The sequence below is a fragment of the Alexandromys fortis genome, unplaced genomic scaffold, assembly GCF_014885135.2.
Source record: "Alexandromys fortis isolate MF-2015 unplaced genomic scaffold, M_Fortis_MF-2015_v1.1 scaffold_130, whole genome shotgun sequence".
In the NCBI taxonomy this organism is placed as follows: domain Eukaryota; kingdom Metazoa; phylum Chordata; class Mammalia; order Rodentia; family Cricetidae; genus Alexandromys; species Alexandromys fortis.
In genome coordinates, this window is record NW_026068016.1 from 681,185 (window position 1) to 708,310 (window position 27,126).

Genomic DNA, 27,126 nt, shown 5'->3' on the forward strand with positions numbered 1-27,126 from the left:
TTTGTTCCCCTTTATTAATAAAAAAATTAAAAAATTAAAAAAATAAAATAAAATAAAAAAAAAGTTGATTGGCCGATGGTCAGGCAAAAGTATAGGCGGAGTGATCAAATGGAGGAGAAAGAAGGATGGAATCAGAGAAACAAGATAAATGTGCCATGATAATAAAGGTACTGCCACGTGGCAGAGTGTAAATTTACAACGTAGGAGCCAGTTAGTAATAAGCCTGAGCTATTGGCCAAGCTTTTATAAAATACTAAGCTTTTGTGTGGTAATATGAAAGTGGTTCCCATGACAGAAAAACTCCACCTACAAATACCCATTCACATAAAATTAAAAAAATAATAACAATAAAAGATTTTGAAAATGAATCCTTCCTACCTGAGTTGTTTCTGCCAGGCTCTTTGGTCTCAGTGACATAAAAGTAACTCATGGTCCTGGCCGTTACATGCACACACACATACCTTTATACACACACACACATACACACACACACACACACACACACACACCACTGATGCATGCTAAGTTGAAATCATGCCAAGTGAATGAAGCCAGATACCCACATAAGATGATTCCATGATTCCATTTGCATGAAGTATCCAGAACAGGGGCAGAGCACAGAGGGAGACTTCTTTTTTTTTTTTTTAATTTCCTTTTTTTAAAAAAATATTTATTTATTATGTATACAATATTTTTTCTGTGTGTATGCCTGCAGGCCAGAAGAGGGCACCATACATCATTACAGTTGGTTGTGAGCCACCATGTGGTTGCTGGGAATTGAACTCTGGACCTTTGGAAGAGCAGGCAATGCTCTTAACCACTGAGCCATCTCTCCAGCCCAACTTTTTTTTTTTTTCTTTAGACAGGCTCTTTCTTTGTAGACCTGGCTGTACTGGAACTCACTATCTAAACCAAGCTGGCCTCGAACTCTCCATAATCCTTTGCCTCCTGAGGGCTGGAACTAAAGATGTGTGTCACCACCCCTGACTGCAGTTCATATTTAATGTCTGAAAGTTAATTGTGAGGTCTGCACACTTTTGTGATTGTGCTATGTCCTACTGAATTGTACTCTTCAAAAGAGTAAAATTTAGAACTTGAGTTATCTCTTACTAAAGCTATTGTTTTTCAAAATGAGGAAGGAGGAAAAAAAAAAAAACCTGAAAGGCTAAATTGTGAGGCCCGGGCACAGTCTGAGGGCAGTGACAGCGAGACCTGGAATGAAGGCCAGTCTGCAACAGGAGATCTTTTGGAGACCTGAAGCCCCCACTACACAGAGCTAGGTCTGTCCTGGGGAGGAGTGGGCCCCAGTATAGCAGAGAGAGCAGTGAACCAAGAGGCGGCTGGAAGAGAAGCCTGGCGAATTCTGGGGGAGAATTAGTGGAGTAAAGCCATCTGACCATGGAGGACAGAAAACTAAGCTCTTAGGTGGAGACCCAGAGCTATTTGAAGGTCAGTGCATATCTCACAATCATGAAAGCAATGCCGAAATAAAATCGACCTAGTAAGAGCATGCGTGAGGGATGGAAAAAGGTAGGTGCTAGAATCCGAAGCTGATTACATCTGTTCATAGCTTAGGTGTGGGAAGGGGCAACAAAACAAAACTGAAAATGTATCTTTGACTTTGGCTGCTAAGTGGCATGATAGGTGAATGGTGAATGCAGAGGATTTAAGAAGAATTCGTGCTAAGGCCTGGTCCCAGTAGTTGAAGCATTTCCAATGACCTAAGGCGCTGTGTTACGCCACTTGAAATGTTCCTCCCAATAACCCGATTGTTTTTCCTTATACTGAGGATTGAACTCAGGGCTTTGAACATACTAGACAAGCACTTTACCACTGAGTTACATCCCCAATTCTCATTTGGTTGTGGCCCTTGTTTTGTAACTTAGAGTCAGAATCCCACTAAATTGCTCAGGCTGGTCTTGAACTTGCTCTGTAGCCCTGGTAGGACTGGAGCTCATGATCTTCCTAGTAGCTAGGATGAGAAGACTGTTCCCATACCCACTGTGTGAGACTGTGCTTCTCTCTTGCTCTCTTTCTCTCTTACACACACACACACACACACACACACACACACACACACACACACACACAGAGTTTATAACTATTAAGGTTATAAGACCAGATAGGTTACCCGGTTACACAACTCATCCTGAACCACACAGCTAGCATAGCAGGTGGCTTTAGGTCTACATACAGATGGTGGGAAGAGCGATGGAGTCCCTGGACGGGGAAAGAGATGCTGAGGGAAGACTTCAGGGTGCTGGGGAAACCTGAAAAGATTTTGTTAAAAAGGGTGTGGGGGAGGGTGCTCAAGCAATGACTCAGCAAGTAAGAGCTGTTCTTGAAGAGGACTTGGGCTCGATTCTCAATACTTTGGACCTCCGCGGGCACAAGGCACATGTTTGATGCGTGTTTATACACGCGAGCAACGCACACACATAAAATCATATATATCTATGAGATGTTGAACTTGGGGGTGAAAGTTTTATATCCAGTGGGAAAATCTACAGGGCAATCAGAAAACTATGCCTGGCAGTCTTGAGAGAGGATCAGCAGACACAAGGAAGTCATTAAGGCAGAGGTGAACCTTCCCACGTGACACTGCTCCGTGAGAACAGTTTGAGTTCAAGGGTCATCCAAGGTGACTGAGGACAGAGAAGAAAGGACCCGAAGGGTGGGGGGAAATGAGGTCAGTCTAATGCCAGGTGTGGGGGGGGGGGACGACACAGAAGCAGAAAGCATCCATTTCAAGAAAGACAAGGTCATCAGCAGAATCAACTGATGCTACAAGGCTTGGAAGAAGTGGTACACTGTACTAGACAACTCTAGAGATGAAGGAAAAGTTTTTGTTGTTTTTTTGCGACAGGGTTTTTTAGTGTAACAGGCTGGCCTGAAACTCGCTTTGTAGACCAGGGCTGGCCTTGAACTCACAGATATCAAAGGGAGATTTGTTTGGAAAAGTTGAGCAAGAAATAAATGGGGATTTGTGGGGAGAGTGGGAAATAGATTCTTTTCTAAACAAATGAAGCCTGGGTGTGAGTCAAGGGAGGTATGGGGTGGGGGTGGGGGGTCCTGGCAAGCCAGAGGTTAACACAAACCCTTACCAATAAGACAGGGTGGCCTGAGGGCCCCGAACAATTTATACCGGTGGAAAAGCGCTGCCGGACAGAGCAAACCAGAGTCTGAACGTATTGGAACAGATACTGTGGCCACTGGCCAATGGAGGGTGGGGCTGCTCGGGTTATTGTGTGGCTCTGATGGACTCCCTCCAGGAGGTCAGAGCTGGGCGGGGACCTAAGAGGGGAAGGATGTGATTGAAAGATTATTTCAGTACAACTAGGACAGAGGCTCCTAAAAGAAAGCCAGCAGTGACCTCACGCATGCAAATGTGCCTGGCGAACGGAAGCTGGCCTGGGGACAGTGAGGAGGGCTCTAGTTGTGAATGATTAGGAGCTTAGGGATCAGCCTTCCCACCACAGCAACTCCACCTCAGTCCGCGAGCTTGTTAATTGCTGTGCGAGGCTCCTCCCTGATTTCCAGTGTTATTCATTGTCTAGTCGGTTTCTCTTATTTGGAGTGGCAGGGCCAACCTTCCATTCTGAGAAAATGTTCTCTAGCCTTGTCCTTTGTATCACAGCAAACACATACACCCTTTGTTAATTCTGAGGCAGGATTTTCAGGGCCACTGAGAGCCAAGCCAGAAAGTCACCTCCGATTCCAATTGCCCTGAGGCCAATTTACAAGGACAAAAGTATTTTGTTTTGTTTTTAATCTGCTAGGTCAAAAGGAGGTGCTCTCAGGTGACAGAGAATGACCCAGCAGCTGAACAGCGCCATCTGGTGCCCGGGAGGTGTCACTTTGACGCTTTTCTCCTTTGAACGAATCTTACATTAAGGTTTATACTAACTGTAACACACTTCTAGGGGATCCGATGCTTTCTTCTGGCCTCTGTGGGTATCAGGTATGCACGTGGTGCACAGACATACACGCCGAAAAAACACCCATACCCAAAAAATTAAAATAAAAAACAACCCAACAAATTTAGCCAGAGCTGGGGTATAGTGGCACTAGACTTGAACCCCAGCACTTGGGAGGCAGAGAAAGGCAGATCTCTATGAGTTTAAGGCCAGCCAGGGCTACATAGTGTGTCTATTTCTCAATATTTTTTTTTCAAGTCAGGAATTGGTGAGATGACTCAGTCTGATGACCTGAGTTCCATGTACAGAATCCACATGATGGACCTGATTACCACAAGTTGTTCCCTGGCCTCCATGTGCTCGCCACAGTATGTGTGCACACCCCCCATAAATAAGTGTGATAAAAAGGCAGATAAGATGGAGGTTTTCATGTTACATGGATTTCATCATAATAATGATTGGGAACCAATGAGCTTCTGCTGAGACATGATCCTTTTCAAGACTCCCCGCCACCACACGACTGGCGTTTTCTGCTTCAGAGCCTCCCCATTGCTAAGCAGCAGGCTCCATTATCTGTACCCCAGAAGCAGAGAGAAAAGTACGTCTTATCAGATGCGTGTTTCTAGTACCATTCACAGATAACGGTCCCTTAAGCATGAAACCATCTGAGCATCACGCTTGAATGCTATGTCTCTACTTTCTTAATTCTTTCAAAAATATTTATATTACATTTTATCCCGCCTGCCCCTGTGTTTGTGTGTGCACATGTCCTCTGTACTTTAGTCGAGGAGGACAATTGGAAGTTGGTTCTCTCGTTCCCCTGTGTGAGACCCAGGGATGGAACTGGGGTTGCCAGGTTCGGCAAAGAGTGCCTTTACCTGCTGGGCCATGTCAAGGGCCCTCCACTTCAATTCTAGGTTACTTTTTACTTTCAGTCCCAAATTGGCTCAGAAGAAACCAAAATGTATCATCTTTGATCTGAAGTTTGCTCTTGAACAAAAGGAGATGGAGAAGCAGCAAGCAGAAGAAAGGCTCAATCTGTTCTCTGTTCTCCTGAGGCAGAATAGAAATTCTCCTTTCCAGGTGACAACCCTGCACTGGAAACAGAAGAATGTGCAAACATGTTTTATTCATTCTGTCTGGGTTGGAAGCGTCACCCCAGCCCCTGGCAGTCATCCTTGGGGTGCCAATGGAGCGCCAAAGGAGCAAAAAGCTCAATCTCAAGACCCCTCCCCCTGGGAGTTGGCTTGGGCTGACTCCACCTCTGGGAAAGCCCACAAAACACTGACCCCTTCCCAGGGAGGGTCAGGACCACTCCTGCAGGCTATTTAGGCTTGTGCTGGAAAAAGGAACACATGGTCTCAGGGTTTGTGTGTGGACTCCCTCCTCCCTGTCTCCCTGCCCCACCATGCTTCCGTGCCACCTGGGAGCGCTGCATTCATTAAACGTGGGCATCTTGATTTGGTCTAATCTGGTCTAATTGGAGTTATTTTGTGTCAGCGAAGCGGCTCCTCTTAAGGATTTTCCCTAACACATTCACCTTCTTTCCACCATTTCTGACACTTGGAAGTCTATACACCACCACTGCCAGACATTATTTCTTTTTCCGTTTGGCAGTGCTGGGGACTGATCTCCAGTGTTGTAAATAGCAGCAAGTGTTCTGCCACTGAGATTTACTCCCAGCTCTGTAATTTATTGTTGTTTACTTTCTTTTATGTGTGTTAGTGCTTTGGCTACATGTATGTGTACCATGTGTGTGACTGGTGCTCATGAAAGCCAGAATAGAGCATCGGGTCCCCTATGACTAGAGATATAGGTAGTTATGAGACACTTCAAAGGCGCTAGAATTCAAATGTGGGTTCTCCAGAAGACCAGCCAGAGCTCTTAACTGCTGAACCATCCCTGAAACATTAGTTTAAATAATCTTAATAAAAACCAGGAGTCAGAGATCACGGTAAAAGCCTGGAAGGTCAGAGAACCAGAGAAGAAGCCAGAAGATGCTTCCTTCCCCTCTCATCTGTTATAGTTTAAGTAAAATGCTGTGGTTCCCCGAGGGAAGCAGCATCAGAAATGCTGCAGGTCCCTGAGTGGCGGCAGTGGGCAGTGGATCTCGAGACCACGGCGGGCCACGAAGGCAGCCAGTCCCAGGCAGGGAACTGCTTGGCGGGTGAGAGACCAAGAGGGATAGGCACACTATGCAGAATGAGGTTGGATATTTATTTAGTGGGTTATGAAAGGGAAGGGGGAGGAGGGAGAAGGGGGATGAGGAAAGAGAAAGAGAGAGAGAGAGAGAGAGAGAGAGAGAGAGAGAGAGAGAGAGAAGGGGGAGGAGAGGAACAGCTACCTCTTTGGGAAGAGAGATGGAAAGGAAGAGGCTCAGGCTGCAGGCAGGAAGGAAGATCTGCCTGCCTCTGCAGTGGAGGGGGGAGGGAGTGGGTGGGGCTTGCCTCTTAAAGAAACAGGAAGACCATTACCTCCCCATCTCTTTTTATAATAAAAAGGTGGGAGGTTAGGCACAACAGGTTAAAGGAATTGGGGTGACAGATTCTCAAGACTGCTTCCTGCTTATTTGTGGGCATTTTCTTGGAGGGGGGTACCTGAGAACGCTGGGTGCTGGTTACATCCTGGCGTAGCTGGTCTCTTTGCTCCTATCTGGTGCTTGTGGTATGGAACTGTCTGGTGTCTCTTACATCTGTTTAAGGTATTGGCAGAACAGAGGACAAAGTTAAGTTTAGGAAAAAAAATTTAGGACCAGGGAATTGAGAGGGTTTAAGGTGGATCCTTCAATTCAGCTCCCTGGAACTTACAAGAATTTTTTTGGATTTGTAAAGACATAAGTTTATATCACAATGACTGTGACAGATATCTTTTGCACAATGAAAAGTATTTTTAAGACTATGGAAGGCAGAATGAGAGAGAAATTTGATTAACTTGTATTTGTCCTCACACCTTTATAACTTGCAGGTACACACCTTAATAACTTGTATTTGTTATTTTACTAAAATTTGTTTGGTGAGGCTGTCCTTTTAAACTGATAAAACCTCTCAGCTGTCAAACTGCACCAGAGATCTTTGAGAAGGACAAAATTTCACTTGAGGAGTTAATGATTAAAAAACGACAGAGAACTTACTTGGTTGGCACCTAGAGCTACTCCTCAGGGTCCTCCATGGTTGCTGAAGGTCGTATTTGCCTTTTGCTGTTTAGCACAGGGCCTGTCAGACTCCAGAAGATCCTGTGGGCTAAGAAGTCTATAGGAAAACAAACCTACATTGACCTGAGCCGCTAGGCTGTCGATTCCAGTGATTCTATTCACTCTTTGGTGATCTTCAGTTTAGACAAAGGCAGTTTTGTCCAGTGGTCAGCGTTTGGCAGTAGAAGTAAATTGCAGAGGGACATTGTTCTGTGCCCAATTGTCTTCTGCCTTCTTTGGAGGAAATAGAGTGCTGCTGCTAGGAGCCAACCTGTCTCTTTTTGTTATGAAAATTCTTTTAACAATTAAATATTTAATGCCATATTCCCCAGATCTCTGAGCAGTTGAGGGCTGTTTATCAGATATAACTACAATATAGAATCTGCCTGGAGAGCTGGGTCTGAGCTTGACTGTACTGGCTCTCAACTTAACAGGTAAGATTTACACTTGTAAAAAGACAGAAAGAAAAAACTGCTTGTAATAGAAGGTTAATGGCAGAACAGACAATAGTAATATATTTTAAATCAGGGTTGGGTTAAATATACTGTATTTTTGTAGGAGACTTAAAAGTACATACCAATTTAAGACATGAAACTTAATTGCTTTGTAGTCTGGAATGAGATACAATAAACAGACAATTATAACATTTAACAGTAACCATAGGTGCATCTAAGTTACACGTGTGCCCACACACACAGAGTGAACAGCAACTAGGTGAAGAGAACGCTCTTGGTGGGCCCTACCAAAGGCATGCCACTGCACAAAGCACACAGGTAACAGAGTCAACACTGGGGAACCAGGCAGGGAATACATCAGTAAAGATGGTGGAACTTGGTCATCTGATTTGGCTCTCATTTAAGATGGTGGTGAAGTTATCTGACCTCAGTTAAGATGGTGGTAAGGTTACCTGACCTCAGTCAAAATGGCAGCCATCACGTGTTGTATGGAAGGGAGACCTAAAGGCGTGATCTGCCCTGTTGCCGAGCCACCGTGCCACAAGCCGCAGCAGGGAGCTAAGTCTGGAATTGAAAACAGCTGCCTCGTGGATCCGACCAATCTTATAGGCAGCAGGGACAGTTTGAGGAAAAGTAGAGCTGGCGCGACACCAGCGGAGCATAGTTTGAGGGTTTATACCATGGCTGAAAACGTGAAAACCCATGAGAAACACCACAGGGCCTATAGAAGACCGTCCTCTCTCTACAGTGGGGTGTTGAAGTCTGACTGACTCCGATCCAGGCAACTCAGAAGCCAGAGGGGCTAGAGGCTGCTCGGAATGGTCTCTCACAGCAGGGACCACTTACGGGTGGTCCAAAAGAAAGGAAAAGAAAGGAGAAAGAAAAATCCAAGGGACCCTGGGCCCCCAAATCGAATGCACCTCACAGCGTGTGCAGTGCTAGCGCAGGAGGACCAAGCCTGGGTCGTCTGCTCACAGTTTTAGCTATGGAAGCAACCAGAGGTGACAGGGATGAATGTCATCAAAGGGCTGATCCACAGCAGAGAAGGCTGTGGCTGGAGGCTGGAAGGGGAGAACTCACCACCGAAGCTGCTGGTGTGTGTAGAGGTCGGTGCTCAGGCAGATAGAATGCAGAGCTGTTGTAAAGAAACCTGGTTCCCCAGCCCAGGGTTCCACATTCCTGAGGGAATGTGGAGAGCCTAGCCGAGTCACAAGCACCAATGTTATGGTTTAAGTAAAATGGCACTGTTTCCCCGAGGGGTGCAGTGGCAGAAATGCTGCGGGTCCCTGAGTGACGGCAGTGGGCACCAGGCACGAGACCACGGCCAGCCACGAAGGCAGCCTGGTCCCAGGCTAGGAGCCCCCAAGTGGCCTGTGGGCCATGAGGGCCATTGGGTCCCAGGCAAGGAGCCACGTGGCCGGTGAGAGACCTCAGCAGAGTAGCAAGTCCCATGGGGAGCTGCATCCACGGTGGGTGAGAGACAGATGGATAGGCACGCCATGCAGAGTGAGGTTGGATAGTTATTTAGGGGGTTATGGAAAGGAAAGGGGAAGGGGAGGAGGGAGAAGAGCAGAGAGAGAGGCAGAGAGAGAGGGGGGGGATAGGAAGGGGAGGGGGGAGAGGAGAGGAGCCATGGTAGCAGCTACTGCTTTGGGAGAGAGAAGGGAAGAAAAGGCTCCAGGGTGCAGGCAGGAAGGAAGATCTGCCTGCCTCAGTGGTGGAGGGTGAAGGGAGTGAGCGGGGCTTGTCTCTTAAAGGGACAGGACAGACCATTACATCATCCCTCAGTCAGAAGGGCATGTACAGCCACCCGGTGGTGGCGCACGCCTTTAATCCCAGCACTTGGGAGGCAGAGGCATGCGGATCTCTGTGAGTTCGAGACCAGCCTGGTCTATAAGAGCTAGTTCCAGGACAGGCTCAAAGCCACAGAGAAACCCTGTCTCGAAAAACCAAAAAAAAAAAAAAAAAAAAAAAAAGGAAGAAAGGCATGTACCACGACCACTGCGCAGCTTCTATGGTTAACTAGTGGCTAGCTCGGCCCTCTGATCTCCAGGCAAGCTTTATTTGTCAGAACACAAACTATCACACAACACATACCTTCAGCCATTATCGTTTTTGTTGTTTGTTTAGTTTGTTTTTTTAGAAAAGGTCTGGCCATATAGCCCCAGACTGGTCTCTAACTCACATCTTCCCACCTCTGTCTTTTGAATGACATGATCTCTCCCTAACCTCCCCCCAGTGCCTACAGGCTGGGATTACAAGTCTGTGCTACCACCTGGCTCTAACTTCTTTTTGCTTGACAATGCTGTATTAGCCAGAGCGCTGGACATCTGCTTTGAGTTGTTTTATACAAGGCTTCTCCTGTGTGATGCTCATGGAGTCTGTTAATAATCCTGCTTTTTGCTTCCTGATCATCTTCATTATTTGTGTCTCGGCTAAGAGCTACAAGGGGTTATAAGAGAACTATTTTGCCTCTGACAACTGTTTTGACCATCCACATCCCAATGACCTCCATGTCAGTAGGCAAATGGTTTTCCTCAGCCTTCTTCAGCCGTTCTTAGACATTTGTCTTTTCTCTCTTCTGGAACTCATTCCTCTGGGAACGTGGACAGTGCCATGTTCTCATTTTGCTGCTCTCCTTGCAGGCTCTCCTGTGGCCGACTGCAGCTCAGCCTGCTATGGCTCTCCATATCCCGACTGCAGCTCAGACTGCTATGGTTCTCCATATCCCGACTGTAGCTCAGCGAGGAGGTTCTCCATACACCTCCTCGCAGGCTCTCCTGTGGCCAACTGTAGCTCAGCCTGCTATGGCACGGGACCCTTTTTCGTCATTTTCTTCTTTTTTCACAAATTCTCTCTCTGACTTCTCTAGTTTTGAGATGCCCATGCTGATGAGCCCCAAGTCTCTTGCCTAGACCTGGTCTTGGGGCTCCGGAATCGTGGGACCATGTGAAACATTGCAGAGCACTACGGTTGGTGCGAGACTCCCGACTTTCTCTCTGATGTCTGCATCATTCATATCTTCAAACGGTGTCCTGCACTCACTTGTGCAACTTAGAAAGGAGGAGCCATGCCTACTCTTCTACTTCCGTTTACTGCCCTTTCTCCAGTGACTAATTTGACACCAAACTCCTCCAGTCTGCCTCTGGAGGAGACCCCGATTGATCCTCCTCTTCCCATCTCCACCATCCCCCTAGGGTCTAAACTACGGTCCTCTCACTGGGACTGTGTACTGAGTGGCGTCCTGTGCCCTCACTCCAATAACTCTATCAGGCTTCAAATGAAAGCCAGAGCTGAAAAGGACCCACGTGACCAGGCCTGAACTGACCTCCTGACCTCTTGTTCTCTGTGTCCTCTCCCACAGCTTTCTTGTTTTTCTGTCTTGCCACACACCATTCCCCCTGCCTGCGGGCTTCCCTGGATCCTTTGTGGCTCTGTGTGTCTCAGCTCAGAAAGGCTCTCCTGACAGCACACACTTCCTTTCTGATCGCCTTTTACTTCCCCGTCTGCTTCTGCTGCCTTAGAAGGCACACACAACAAAAGATGCAAGTATCATGTACATTTGCATACTTGCTCGCTCATCTCCGCGCCACTCGGGTTCCCTCTGAATGCAGAGCTTGCGCTCTTTCAGGGGAGGAATCTCCTGGCCCCACATCTCACAGGCACCATTCTTGCCTTGTTCATAGCCACACCCCAGTCGAGTGCCTGGCACATGGCTAGTGCTCAATAAATATTTCCTGCATGAATAAAAGATGGGAAGAGAGTAAGTAAAGAAACCCGCTCTATGCCTTGCCTTGCTATGCTTCCAAGAAACTTAAACTCTCTTGGAAGGCCATTAGAAGCAGGAACATGCACATCACAAATAAATACTGATGGGTTTCTCCACATGAATATTCGATAGCGTGGTGCTTCTGATGGTTGTGCTGTAAACAAGCCTATCTGTGGACACAGATACTGCCCCTGTCTCTCTATATACTGTTCTGCAATCCCTCACATTGCCCTTCAATAATCTACCTCGGACCCTGCCAACCCAGCTTTATTGTTCCCCCTCACATGACCCGTGTGCCTCGCTGAAACTGAAGCCTTCAGGGAGCAAGCCCTTGCTTCTCCACCACCTCTCTTTCAAGCCCCTTGGCAGGGATGCAGCAAAGAGGAGTCCACATCGTCATCAAAGGCGCACGCACCTGTCGCTGAGTCCCGTTCCCTCTTAGTTTCTATTCATGGATTCTGGACTGTTCCTCAGATTCTCCCCGTAACCTAGAGGTGCCTCGCGGCACTTAAAACGCCCAGCTCTTCCCTCTCGTTGTGCTGGGTGGAGGAAAGGTCAGGACGCCCCGCCCCTTCCCATTTCCCTGGCAGCTGTCCTTCAGAGTCAAATTTCTCAAAGAAATTTCAGGCCAGGCACTGCCTACACACTCTGCGTACCACTGTTTTTAGCGATATCGAATCAGTTTTGTTCCTCACTCCACAGACAGAGCTCGTGAGTGGATCATGAGTTGCTCAAGAGCCATTTTAATTGATATTTAAAAAAAAAAGAAAAAAAAAACGAAGGAAGAAAGGACAATTTTTGTTACTGTCATGGAGGGTGTCAGAGAAAAACAGCTTACCAGTTCTAGTCAACTGGTAAAATAGTTACCACCACAGAGGCAAGACGCAGGCGCTTACGTCTGTCTGAGGAAAGGCGGCACAGGCTTGAGCTTGTGAAGCAACGTTTATGGCAGGCCATTGTTTGGACTGACCAAGCCAGAGTGGGGCTGCCAGAACCAGTGCCATGCAATGAACTTGAGAAGGACCAGCTTTCTGAAAGCAGGCTCTAACAGCAGCAATCACCCGATATGAGCTGGCGTGAAAATTCCCTGTGAGCTAACCCCATAACCCCTAACTGTGCAGCTGGGCATTGGGTTACAGCATCAGCAATGATAATAAATAAATACTAGTGATAATAATTGTTGAAGTATAATATTAAAAGTTTTTAAATGCTTCTACTTCTAGAAAAAAAGATTAGTTTTTTTTTTTTCCGAGACAGGGTTTCTCTGTGTAACTTTGGAGCCTGTCCTGGAACTAGCTCTGTAGACCAGGCTGCAAACTCACATAGATCTGCCTGCCTCTGCCTCTCAAGTGCTGGGTTTAAAGGCGTGTGTCACCACTGCCCGGCATGATGTCTGTTTTTGGTTGTTATTTGACTTCATCTGCAATGACTTCACTCTAGAAATGGAGGGCATGTCTGTGAGAGATACTCTGCTTGGTTTGAAGTGGGTGAACCCACTTTGAATCTGGACCTCTGGGGTGGGAAGCCACACCTTTCCCCGGCCTCCCCTTCTGCTGGAAGCCTATATGGACATGGAAGAAGGAAAATTTGCTCTTTACTTGCTGGTTCTCGCCTGTCCAGCATGTCCATTCCTCGGCGGGTATGGTCCTACTTCCTCAGAATTCCAGTGTCTTCTGCAGACCAACCGAGACAGCCAGCCTCGCGGGCTGAACAACTTCTGGATTCTTGGACTTTCCAGGCATAGCCAACCACAGTCTAATTCATTCTAATAAGTCCCCATGTGTATATATGGAGATTTATTCTGTAAGCTTTTCACTCTAGAGAACCCCGACTAATACAATCTTTAAGCACTTTTTCCAAGTGGTGTCATAGTTCTTTAATAGGCTTCAAATGAATAAGAGTTATGAAACAAATAAGAGGTGATAAGGATTGCGTTCTTCGTACATATCTTGGTGCACTTTTGTCTCCTTGGCAAAGGGGTCCAGTTTCCAGACAGGTGACAGAGGCACAAACATTCCTCCTGCAGCTGCTGTGCCTCAGTTGCCATTATTTCAAGCAGTCCTGATGCCAACACAGCACATTTTCCATTTTGGGGTGGCATATTCTGTCCCCCAGAATTCAGACTTATTACAGCAGCAGTGAGCCCCAAGCAAACAACCAGCAACTTAAATAATGTTAAAGTTTAATGAATGTCATCTTGCAATCTTCCCCACTGCCCTTCAGTAGTCAGCCTTGGCCCCTGCCAGCCAGCAAACATCATTGCTCTGTCTGCAATTCGTTCCCATACTCTCAGTGGGGATTTGTTGCCAGTGTCAGCATCCACCTCACGGTCGCTTTTCCTGGAAGATGTCAAGGGGAATTTTCAACTTACATTTTTCTGGATCTTTTGGTAACTTTTGGTACTGAAAGCCAGTTTCCCCTAATAGCAGTCCTGTTGGCTCCAGCATCACTGTGTTCCCCTGGCCCTCAAGCAGACTCCAGACACACCCCTCAGTCCTGTCAGAGGCCAGGCCGCACACGGCACAATCTGCACCTCTTTTCAGTTCACCTCTAAAGCCTGTTCGTTTCTGACTTTCTCCTCCATCCTTATCAAACCCACCCACCTCTCTTCCTCTTCCAGCCTTTGATTTGCCAAGGAAGCTTGATGGGTCCCCACACTGGCCATTGTGCTTTCTGGTGCCCTTAGTACTGTAGCCCAATGAACAGGTAAATAATGAATTTAAAGCCTTTCAGGAAAAGATCAGAAGTTAGCATGTGTCCCAACACCCCCTTCCCCGAGCTGACTCTACCAGCTACATCCTGCTCTCAGCTCCCCCCTTCTTCAAACATCCTTCAGCTCCTCTAAGCAGACCCTTTCCTCCCTCAGGACCCCAGGGGTTTTCCCTGTCTGAAATCTTTCTCTTCTGACCCTTTCTATTTAACCCTCTATTTCCTCCTCCTTCCTTAGGCTTATTTATTAGTTTATGTGTGAGTGTTCTGCATTTATCTATCTGTGTGCACTATGTATGTTCCAGGTGTCTACTGAAGCCAGGAGAGGTCTTAGATCCCCTGAAACTGGAGTTACGATGGTTTTGAGCTGTCATACGGGTGTTGGGCACTAAAACAGTTCCCCTGGGAGAGCGGAAAGTGCTTTTAACCTCAGCCGTTGCTCCAGTCTCATGCAGAATTATCTTTTAAAATATCTCCTCTCCAATCCAAATATTTGCCTTATTAATTTAGTCATAGAAAAGTTTCAAATCAGGGCTCAGGATGTAGAGGCAGGAGAATTGCTACAAGTTCATGGCTGGCCTGTCTAAAAAGGCTACATAGATCATGTCTTTTAAAAATAAATCCTTTCTCTAAAAAAGAATATATGTTCTGTGTGTATATATGTATACATGCGCTGTGTGTGTATGTATACATGTGCTGGGTATATATGTATATATTGCTGTGTGTGTATATATGTATATATGTGTTGTGTGTGTATATATGTATATATTGCTGTGTGTATATGTATACATGTGCTGTGTGTATATGTATACATGTGCTGTGTGTATGTATGTATATATGTACCGTGTGTATATGTATACATGCGCCGTGTGTATATGTATACATGTGATATATGTGCTGTGCGTATGTATATATGTGCTGTGTGTATGTATATGTATACATGTGCTGTGTATGTATATATGTATATGTGTGCTGGGTATGTATATACATGCTACGTGTATATGTATACATGTTCTGTGTGTGTATATATGTATATATGTGCTGTATATATGTGCTGTGTATGTATATGTATACACATGCTGTGTGCATATATGTATATATGCACTGTGTGTGTATATATATACATGTGCTGTGTGTATATATGTATACACGTGCTGTGTATGCACATATGTATATATTGTTGCGTGTATATGTATATATGTGCTGTGTATGTATATATATATGTATACATGTGCTGTGGGACAATGGTGTTGTACCCTGTAAAGGCTTGTCAGTTGTATTGATTTAATAAAAGGCTGATTGACCAGTAACCAGGCAGGAGATATAGACGGGGCAACAAGAACAGGAGAATTCTGGGAAGAGGAAAGGCTGAACCTGCAGTTGAAACCCAGATGCAGAGGAAGCAAGATGAGAATACCTCACTGATAAAAGGTACCAAGCCCATCTGTCTGACACAGACATGAATTATGGGATAATATAGATTGTAAGAATAATATATTAATAAGAAGCCTGAGCTAATAAGCCAACCAGTTTATAATTAATGTAGATCTCTGTGTGTTTCTTTGGGACTGAACAGCTGTTGGGCCGTGATGGAGAAAGGACATTGGTTAATTATAATAAAGAAACTGCCTTGGCCCATTTTATTGGTTAGAACATAGGTGGGTGGAGTAAACAGAAGAGGATGTTGGGAGAAAGAAGCTGAGTCAGGAGTCGCCATGATTCTCCCACTCCAAACAGACAGGTTAAGATCTTTCCTGGTAAGCCAGTTTGTGGGCTACACAGATTATTAGAAATGGGTTAGATTAATATGTAAGAGCTAGCCAATAAGAAACTGGAACTAGCCGGGCCAGGCAGTGTTTAAAAAAATACAGTTTCCGTGTAATTATTTCGGGCATAAGCTAGCCATGTGGGTGGCCGGGTGCCGGGGACGCAGCCCTGCCGCTCCTAATTCAACAGGGCCGGGCAGGACAGAAACCTCTGACAACATGTGTGTGTTTATGTATATACCTGTATGAATTGATGTGCACCACATGAATGCAGGAGTCAGCAGCAGTTGGATCTCCTGGACCTGGAGTTACACATGGTTGAGAGCCACCAATTGAGGGCTGGAACTAAACCCCCAGGTCCTGCGATAGCACTCACTGAGCACGCTAAACCTCTGCGCCATCTCTCTAGCCCCTTATTCCTTTTTTAATTTTCAAATACATCCCAGGTTGTTTTTTGTTTGTTTGTTTGTTTTTTTTTTTTTTTCGACAGGGTTCTCTGCTAGCCCTGGCTGTCCTAGAACTTACTTTGTAGACAAGGCTGGCCTCGAACACACAGAGATCTGCCTGCCTCTGCCTCCCTGAGTGCTGGTATTAAAGGCCTGGGCCACTACTGGTGACATTTTTATTTTAAAACCCCAGTTTTAAATTCCTGTATGTCCATCCTCAAAACACTAGGAGTACTTTTGTTCAGTCTGCTCACTCCTGAAGAAAGAGATTCTGAGGAGTAACAGATGCTGTTGTGTGTCTGAGAGGAACCAGAAGGAAGCTCAGTCAGGGAGCTGAGCTTTCTGGGGCTCTAGTTCAATACAATAAGAACACAGCCCAGAGCGTGTTCGGAACCGCTGAGAACCTCTCAGAACCTCTCAGAACCTGGCTCTTCAGGAGTTTCTGCCATGTGGGTTTTGCTTCTTGGCAAAATCTTTAAAATAAATAATAGAAAAGCCCCAAAAGGTTTTTCAGCTTCTCTCCCCGAAACCAGAACAGGATCATTTCCTACATTAGGCCCAGCTAATGTTTTATCTGATTTAATTTTTAATATTTTGGATAGTGACTCTTGCGATTTTCTCGAGGAGGCCATTTCATAATTCAATATTTCTCTTCCAGATAGGGAGTGTTTCCAGTAATCAACCCAAATGTTTAAATTTATTTTGTTCTCTCAGAGATGAAGTGCTTCCTCTCTGTGAAAGGTAGAATCTTCCAAATATGGTATTGGTATACAATAGCTCCCCAAGGGGTAACCTATTTCCTTAGTCTGCTCAAGGAAATTAATATCCCTAACCAACCATTCTGCAAACCTATAATTTTCTCTAGTCTCTTATTATCTTCATGAACTTATTTACTTAAAAAAAAAGATGGCCATGGACCAGAAAGATGGTTTAGCAGGTAAAGGTGACTGCTCCCTCCAAATTAAAAAACAAAGCAAAAACAAACAAACAAAAAAAAGGTAAGAAAAAGGAAAAATTACACTAAAAAAGTCGCCTAATTTTTTTTGTAGTGGATTGGGACACATAATTGTGAAAGCATGAAAGAAAGCTAAAAGAGGGAGGGAAGGAAAGCATGTGGGGGTGCAGAGCTGGGGAGTACACAGTGGCCCCGCCCATTCATGTGACCCTTGAGGTTGCCGAGGGAGCTGGGTGAGCATTGCCAGGGCCATAGCCATAGCGATAGACTCTAGAAGAGCCAGATGAAGTCACGTGCACAGGAAACAAGATGGCGTCAAGGGCATAGGACCTGTGATCCTGACGTGGCTAAAGGACAGAAATCAAGGGCACATTAGAGGACCCGTACTAGGCACAACGTGTCGAAGCCGGGTGATCTAACTGACAGGGACCCTAAGAAATGTGGAAATAGCACAAAACACCCCAACTTTCAGCATAAAGAGCTGGGTGTGTGGGAAGACCCATTAGTGGCATCAGGGCCTATACTAGATTTTGAGAAAGAAATGACTTGAATACAGTTTTGATATGTTGGACCCTGGGTTGGTGACTTCAAAATAACCAGATCTCCCTGGGTTAAGATGGCAGAGGCTTACTCGCCTAACGGCTGAGCCAACCAACCTTTCTAACTCAAAAAGCCTAACTCTTTCCTTCCCGCCTTTCAGTAGTGTCTTAAGACACTGGCCCACATCCTAAGTACCGTTGCTCTGACACTTGAGTCTGAGACATTCTCGCTGACCTTCACTGCCCACAGGCCAGGCCTCTTAGACCCCGCACTGATAGGCACAGGTCTCCGTCTTCACCTGGTAGCCATTCCCTCCTCTCAGCAGTGCCTGCCCCGTTGTTAGTGTTTTCTCAAACCAACATAAAATGACCTTCAAGTTTCAGAAGAAAAGGAGGCATCGTCTTTGTAGGTCCGGAGTTTGAGGACATAGAAGGGGCAACTGTACACTTGCGAGTCATACACGCACGCGTATACACAACCACACGATAGAGACATAGTAACTTGCAAGATATTAATATCAGCTACATGAGTAAAAGGCAAGGAAGTTTGAGATCACCCGGGCAGAATGACCAGCTGTGTAAAGAGCCCTGGGGCTCTGCACCAAGTAAAGGTCAGATTAGGGGCTCCAGCCATGAAACAGACCAAGAAACAGGGAGATGTGGGGAGAAATGGAGAAAACAGAAACACGCGCAGCCCAAGGAGCAAGAAACACGCGCAGCCCAAGGAGCAAGGTTTCAGAGTGTGTGCGGGCCTGACGGTTCCACAAACTGCTCGGCACCATTCATTCTGCTTCTTAGCCTGTTTAATCCAGTCCTCAGGGGTTGCTCTAAGTTCTGCTTGTTCTCTGTGTTGGTGAATTCCGGTGCACTACCAAAGCACCTTCTACTGAATGATTTTTACGTGCAGGAGTTTATTACTCCTGCTTTGGGAAGCTGGGACTCCAGACCAATGTGCCAGCAGAACTGGTCCCTTTCCTCACAGATGTGACAGCGACCTGGCAAGGCGGCTTTATTTGCAAGGCTCTAGACCGTGTGTAGGAAGATGGAGCTCTCATGACGTCAGCGCTTCCTAAGGGCACTTTCGACACCGTCATACAGTGATGGAGCTCTCATGACGTCAGCGCTTCCTAAGGGCACTTTCGACACCGTCATACAGTGATGGAGCTCTCATGACGTCAGCGCTTCCTAAGGGCACTTTCGACACCGTCATACAGTGATGGAGCTCTCATGACGTCAGCGCTTCCTAAGGGCACTTTCGACACCGTCATACAGTGATGGAGCTCTCATGACGTCAGCGCTTCCTAAGGGTACGTTTGACACTGTCATACTGTGGATGAAATCTCAACACAGAGGTCAAAACTGTATCTGGAATGTCTGGGATAAGACATTTTCATATTTGCTCCTCCCCTTTCTTCCCCCCCTTCTTTCCTTCCTCCCCCTTCCTCCTGTTCCCCTTCTCCCCTCTCTTCCTTTTTCCTCCACCTCCACCCCCCCTTTCTTTAGATTTTGGGATATTTGCTTACAAGCTGAGCACCCCCCTCACCCCTGGTAAGATCTAGAATATTTGGTTTAGGACTGAAATTGCAGGTTTCAGAATTCTTTCTGTTCCATATTTTTAGATTGGGGACGCTAAGCCTGTGTGAATGGAGTCTGTACAGACATCCAGGCCACAGCATTACCTGTGCTGGAAAATATTTTGCTTCATACCGCGTGTTCTCAGTGCTCTCACGGACGCCAAATTTAGGTAAAGGTCCTGGTGTTTATTTAGCACAGCCTCCCCCTCTGTTGGAAAGAGGTCCTAGTGAGCCTTTCTGTCTCTGTGATAAAACATTAACCGAAACAGCCTGCAGAGGAAGGTTTATTTTAGTTAACAGGTTAGTCTATCATTGAGAGTAGCCATGGAAGGAACTTGGGCAGGAACCTGGAGGCAGCAGCTGAACATGAACACTGCTGACTGCCTTGTTCTCCATGGCTTTCTCAGCTTGCTTTCTTTCACGGTGCAGGACTACTTACCTGGGGGTGGCACTGCCCAAAGTGGGCTGGGCCTTCACACTTACATCATTCATTCATTCATTAAAAAAATAAATGAATGGATGCCCTACAGTGTAAGCAGAAGCTGCTCTTGCATTTCCTGGCTGCCCAAACCCAAATAGTCACACAAAAACTATATTAATTACAACATTGTTTGGTCAGCGACTCAGGTATATTCCTAGCTAGCTCTTACATCTTACATTAACCCATTTATATTAATTTGTGTATCACCACAAGGCTGTGACCTACTGGTAAAGTTCCAGCATCTGTCTCCTTCGGCAGCTACATGGTGTCTCCCTGAGTCTGCCTACTTTCTCTCTTTATTTCTTCCAGTCTGGCTATATTCTGCCCTGCCATAGGCCAAATCAGCTTCTTTATTAACCAGTATGCTGGTTAATAAAACATATTCACAGCATACGGAGGGGAATCGTATATGGCTACAGCATCCGTTCTCAACCTGTGGGTCTCGACATATCATTTCAATTCATAACAGTGACAAAATTGCAGCTATGCAGTAGTAACAAAATAAACAGAAGGTGTCCCAGCATCAGGAAGTTTGAGAACCATTGCCTTACAGACATGCCCCACAGGCTAATCTGATGGAGGCAACTTTTCAAATGAGGTTCCTGCTTCCTAGCAGACTCTAGTTTGTGACAGGCTGACAAGTCAGCACAGGGAGGAGCTGAGCTTCCAGGGGGAGCTGAGGCTTCTTCCAGGAGGAGCTGAGGCTTCTTCCAGGAGGAGCTGAGGCTTCCATGGGGAGCTGAGGCTTCTTCCAGGGGGAGCTGAGGCTTCCAGGAGGAGCTGCTCTGGTAAATAACAGGCAGCAAACAGAACGAGCTGTACCAACCTAACTGCATGTGAACAGTGGAGGAGAACGACTTGGGAATGTCTTGTTTTGCCTTTGGTAGCTTGCATCATGTTAGGTCACATTATGCTTTAATTACTGCCCTGATTGGTAATAACAGTCCATGACTTGACAGGCAGAGGGAGCCAACTGGGGGTAGGCCTAGGTCATTCATGAGTTCCGGTGATGGAAGTGAGAGGGCAAGTGGGTGTCAGGGAAGCCAATCACCCTTTCTTAGTACGTCCGGGTGACTTGTACTAGGACTAGGAATCAGAATTGGTTCAGCTCTGCTCTGTCTCTTCAGCTACGTCCTTTGTTGTTCAGACAAAGTCTCACAAAGCCAGGTTGGCCTCACAGTTGCTGTGCAGCAGAGAATGACCTTGAATTCTGGATCCTCCTGCCTCCCTCTCCTAAGGGCTGGGATTTCAGGTGTGCGCCACCACCCCTCGTTTATGCAGTGCTAGGGATGGACCCGGGGCCTTGTGTGAGCTAGGACTGCACTCACTGACTGAGCCACATCTGCCGTTTTTTGCTCCTTTTTATTTTTTTTTTAAGGTCTTTTGTTTGTTGAGATAAGGTCCTGTTAGGTAGCCCAGGCTGCCTCAGAATTCATGATCCTCCTGCCTCTACCTCCCTGGGATTACAGGGATTAAAAGTGTCAGCACCAATATTCTTATTGTATTTGCTTCTAGCTATTAAAGCTGGAATTATAAAAACAAGGTGTCTAATCAGCCATAGAGGTCCTGAAAGCTGGGACTTAGTTTTGTTCACAGTGCCTGGCACCAGGTGCTCAGCTTCTTAGGGACACGTCCAGCGGATGAGTGGCTGTACTCGAGACAATCTCCATCCGTAAGCAGGGGAAGATGCTGTCCACTGAAAAGGACCGCTGAACTTGCCCTCCCAGTCAGGACACGAAAGTGCAATCAAACAAAGAGCCTGTAAAGGCCTGTTGGCCCCTCCCCCTCCCTCTTGTTTGCCAGATACACACTAAATGCCAGTGAGAAGGCGAGGCTCACACTGGAGAGCTCCTGATGCACCAGCTGCTCTGGGGGCCCAGAAAGTGCTTCCTCCTCACAGATCCGAGGACCAACGAAGCACTTGATGCCCAATGTGCTTCGTCATTGTCCCAGGTGAGGAAGCTGTCCTGCTGGCTGCTCCCAGGCTGCCTCTGAGGAGGAGTCCCCATCTGTCTGAAGGAAGGACGGTGCATTCCTAGGCTTGCAGAAATACCTGGAAGAGCAGCGCTATGAGTCAGCAAGCACGTAGAACATCAGGCAGGGACTCCGGCATCAAGGCTCCCTGTCTGACTTTTCTAATCTTCTCTGAGTGGATGCAGAAGCCTTCACCCAGGAAAAGGAATGATAAATAAAACATTTACTAAAAACCTTTCCCAAACTCCCATTTTATCTCGTACTTTAGTTTAAGACAAGAGGAACATAGTGCAGGCCTATACATTGACAGGATTAAGTTCTTAGAGAAATCAGTGCCAACTACATGATAAACACTTCAAAGTTCAAGCACCTTCACCGAGGGAGCACTTTCACCCAGGGAGCACCTTCCCTCAGGGAGCACCTTCCCCCATGGAGCATCTTTCTTCAGGAACATTCTCACTGGGAACATCTTTGTGGGACAGTTCTAAATACTTACAATACAACTCTGAGCAAAGCAACTAAAATCCTTACCCACGTAGACTAAGTCTTCCTGGGGAGCTTACCTCTAGAGCAGCTGTTCTCAGCTTTCCTAACGCTGTGACCCTTTAATATAATTCCTCAAGTTGTGGTGACCCCAACAATAAAGTTATTTTTGTTGCTACTTCATAACTGTAATTTTGTTACTGTTATGAATCGTAGTGTAAATAGCTGTGTTTTTTAATGGTTTTTGGTGATCCCTGTGAAAGGGTCATTCAGCCCCCCCCCCCAAAGATATCATGACCAAAGGTTGAGAACCACTGCTCTAGAGAGAGAGAAAATACATCATAAGAAACATTAGATAAAGGTAGGTATGGAGAAGGAAAAAAGAAAATGGATGCAGGGGGGACTGTAAAACTTGGGGTGGAGGATTATGATTCAGACAGAGTGTAATGGATTAAATAAAATGCTACGGATCCCTGAGTGGATGCAATGGCAGAAATGCTGCAGTCCCCAAGCAGTGGCAGTGGGCCATGTGGTGGCAGGCAGCAAGCAGCAGGTCTCATGAGCAGCCAGGCCCAGGCAGGGATGGCGTAGTTCCCCAAGTGGCTGCAGCAGGCCACAAGGAGGGACAGACAGATGGGCATGCCATGAGACCACACTGCAGGTCTCTGAAGGTGGCTGGTCCCAGGCAGGAAACCACACAGTGGCCGGCGAGAGACAGAGACATGGATAGGCACGCCATGCAGAGTGAAGTTGGATATTTATTTAGTGGATTATGGAAGGGAAGGGGGAGAAGGAGAGAAGAGCAGAGGGGGAGGGGGGGGGGGGGGGGGGGGGAGAGAGAGAGAGAGAGAGAGAGAGAGAGAGAGAGAGAGAGAGAGAGAGAGAGAGAGGAGAGATCTTTCTGCCTTAGCAGACGGGGAGGGAGTGGGCATGACTTGTCTCTTAAAGAGACAGGACAGACCATTACATTCCCAACTCTTCCTTCCTGCTTGCAGCCTGAGTTCCTTTCTTTTCCATTTCTAACACACTGTCTCTCAAGAAACTGGTAGAGGTGTCCAGTAAAGTCTCTCAATTGCTCATTCTAGTGTTTACTTATACTTGTATTACAACTTAATTCAGATTTTATTTTTTTTTGAACAAGGTTGGAAAATGATGGTTTAAGGAAAACTGCACACATAAAGGTACTGTGTAAAAGTCTGTGGGAGTCCTATCAGTATATAAATGAAGCTTCTCCTTACTAAGCAGGATGAATATCACACACTGATACAAGTCTTTTTAATCTTTATGAAAGGCAGGGTAACATACAGAACTGTCTTTATTCTGATCTTTACCTGTAAAGCCACAGTTTATAGTAGACATCATTAAATCTGTACAGAATACAAATTTTATTAGTATTAGTAGAATTAGTAGAAATCTAACTATTTAAGACATGCTTTAACATATTTGATTACTTAGTTACTCTGCACCCAACACTACTTCTACCTATTAAAGATGTTGTTCAATACAGTAATATAAAGTTTACTAAGACAATTGAAATTAAGTACATTACAAGTCACAAAGTTTTTAAGTGACAATTTATAGCTATGATTCCATACATGGGATGAGTAAACCAATGGCTGTTTTCAAAATAAAATATAAAATTCCTATCATGAATACTTTATAGTATATAGGTATATAATGGTCTGTCCTGTCTCTTTAAGACAAACCACACCCACTCCCTCCCTGTCCACTGAGGTAGGCAGATCTTCCTTCCTGCTTGCAGCCTGAGTTCCTTCTTTTTCCGTCTCCCTCTCAAAGAGGCAGCTTCTGCCTCTCCCCACTTCTCCCCTTCTCTCTCTCTCTCTCTCTCTCTCTCTCTCTCTCTCTCTCTCTCTCTCCTTGTCTCCTTCTCCCCCTTCCCTTCCATAACCCACTAAATAAATATCCAGCCTCACTCTGCATGGCGTGCCTATCCACATCTCTGTCTCTCACCCGCTACTGTGTGGTTCCCTGCCCAGGACCAGCTGCCTTTGGAAACCTGAGATGTGGGAACTGTGCCATCCCTGCCTGGGTCTGGCTGTCCTGGGGCCCACTGCCTGTCCCTGCTCGAGGACCTGCAGCGTGGTCTCATGACCCGCTGCCCACTGCTGCCGTTTGGGGACCAGCAGCCTTTCTGCTGCTGCAGCTGCTGGGGATCCTGCAGCATTTTACTTTTACCATTACCTAGAGTGGTTAAGAAAGCTCCGTGAGAAGGTAAGAAAGAGAGACCTGCAGATATTTTAAAAGAGCATTTCTGTACCAGGTTTTGGGGCCATCAGCCAGCTCCCAAATCATGTCATGGAGACTTAATATTAGTTTTGAATGCTTGGCCTAGCATAGGCTCATCTGTGGCTTGTTCTTTTAACTCAAATTAACCTGTTTTTCTTTATCTACTCTTTGCCTTGGGCCTTTTTCCTTTTCTTTCCATCTGAACATCTTCTCTCACTGCTTCTTGTGTGTGTGGACTGGCGGCTGCCAGCCATCTTCTCGTTCTCTCCTCTCATTCCTTTCCTATTTATTTTCTCTCCCTCAAAGTCCTGCCTACCCCTCTCCTGCCTAGTAATTGGACATTCATCTCTATGAGACCAGCCAGGTGCCTTAGGCAGGCAGGGTGACACAGATGCAACATGTCTTTACATAATTAAACAGATCCTTACATCATCACGCAAATATGGCATAAACCAATGAAACACACTTCACGCAGTTAAAATAATATTCCACAGCACATGTTAGACAGTAAAATGGTACATGCAAATGCCCTAAGGGTCGAACACATTTGGTGTTTTGCATGGAGCCTGAAGCTGAGTGGACAGGAGTTGAAGTCAGAGGTGAGGTAAGGGCCTAATGGTGACAATTATCTGGTTGGGACACTGGCTGTGGCCTTCTCAGTACTGGCTAGCTCTTTATATCTGGATGGAAACATACGCATTCAACACACACATACACACATACATACACACACACACACACACACACACGCATGCATTCAATACCCCCCCCACAGGCAGGAAGAGGGAGAGGGGGAGGGAAGGAGGGGGGTATACCTACTTGCTAAGGCCTTAATGTGTATCAGACATACACTTCTCCAGCACGGGATTCACTAGAGCTAGAAGCTCACTAAACCAACCCATATTCAACTATTGGTTACTGGAAGCTGCTCTTCCATATTCCATGCTTCCATTTGGAAATTGGCAGAATCATAGTTTTTTGGTTTCGCTTGAGTTTCTGCCCCCACATAAGTGGTACTGGGTCTGCCTCTTGTGTTAATCCTAAAATTCTCCAGAAAAACCAGTTCCATCATTTTTGGCTGAATTTAAGTAAGCTTTCATTAAAAATATTAAATACTGACCAAGATGTAAAATGGCCAGGACCATCACCTGGAAACTTTCCAGGTAAAGGACGCTGAGACACATGTTGGCAGAGTTTATATAGGCAACACCTATTGGCCACTGTACTTTCCCACATGGCTTTGTTGTTAGTTTCCAAGAACTCCAACTCCCAAAATCCCAGGAAGTTACCTGCTCTTTGACTTCCAGTCTAACATTTGAAAGAGGCTCGTGGGTCACAGAGCACGAGGAAGCACACGTGGGAACGGCAGTGTCATTACCATCACAAACATTCATTCACTTTGGAGTTTCCAAATTAATGGTAAAATGGGAAGAAGTCACACGAGGGATTCAGAGAACCTTCTGGAAGGCTATAAAACACATAAAACATACAGAAAGGGTTGGAGAGGCTTAAGCTCAAACCAGCCCTTTCCTCCCCTTCTCTTTCCCTTCCTTTGCCTTCCTCCTCTCCTTCTTCCCTTTCTTCCCTGCTTCACCCCTACCCTCTTTTTTCTTGCCTCTTCTTCCCTCTCTTCCTCCTCACTGAACATGCTCAGTTAGGCCCACCTCTTAGGGGGATGAAGTCTAACCTTTTTATTGCAGACCTTTGTGTCTTACAGGTTCTGTTTTGAGTCTGGTCCTTGCCCAGGCTGCAAAACTTCATGAAGAACTTTCCATCTGCATTTGAATGTGTTCTTGCAAATTCTTTAGTTAGTTCCAGTGTGTTAAAACGGGCCCCAATCCAGCCTGTTGCTCTGTCCTCTGGCAAAGGTAGCATGTGCCATGCCTGAGAGCTCTCCTCACTAGGCACCCTGCCAACCAAGCTTCCTGGAAGGGGACAGCTGGGTGGAATTTCCCCTTGGGTCAGATAGAACAGCAACCACCCCAGCAGCAGACACATGCAAGATAAACTCAAAGGATCCCACGCACTTTCTTCTTGGCTAGGAGACCTCAGTTTGTTTTGTTTTGTTGTTGGTGTTTGGGGGGTAGTGTTTTGAAACAAGGCTGGCCTTGAAATGATTGTACAGCCCAATGTGGCCTTGAACTCTGGATCCTCCTATCTTCACCTCCCAAGGGCTGAGATTACACTTCCAGCTTAACTGTGCCCTTCTCAGAACATCCTTGGTACTCTGGTGACAGGGAGACCTGCTGAGCCCATGCCCCTTTTGCAAACTATGCTGCTTTAGCATTTAGGTAAATTAAAATTATTCTTGATGCTCAGGAGAACCAGAATGCTTGAGTGTCTTCCCTGTGGGGAGCTCCAGAATGCCTTGCCCAAATGACCTTGGCGGACCCTGCAGCGTTTACACTTATGCTGTCGGCTCAGTTGAAATGAAATCATATTTTGCTATATCAGCCAATATTCTTATGGATTCATGCCCAGAAATGAACTCATAAAGTTGAATAATTCTTTTAGGCCACAGATCAACAGTCGAACATTAATTTATCCTTTATCAAATGTTATGTGTTGGTTGGCTTAGGGATTAAAACTTCTTTGAAATTAAGTATGAAACCCAGAAGTTA

At 46.1% G+C, this 27,126-nt stretch overlaps 1 long non-coding RNA gene across 4 annotated transcripts; it reads right to left on the reverse strand.

Annotated features, from left to right (window-relative positions):
• Positions 1–3,792: 3,792 nt before the first annotated feature.
• LOC126513852 (uncharacterized) lies at positions 3,793–11,863 on the reverse strand. 4 transcript variants are annotated; one of them, XR_007595452.1, is made up of 5 exons: positions 11,747–11,853; positions 11,123–11,299; positions 6,515–6,609; positions 4,796–5,014; positions 3,793–4,490 (listed from the first exon to the last, which is right to left on the reverse strand). It is a non-coding gene; the product is annotated as an uncharacterized lncRNA (long non-coding RNA). The 4 variants fall into 4 exon arrangements; XR_007595450.1 differs by having other exon boundaries at positions 3,793–5,014; positions 11,133–11,299; XR_007595449.1 differs by having other exon boundaries at positions 3,793–5,014.
• Positions 11,864–27,126: the final 15,263 nt, after the last annotated feature.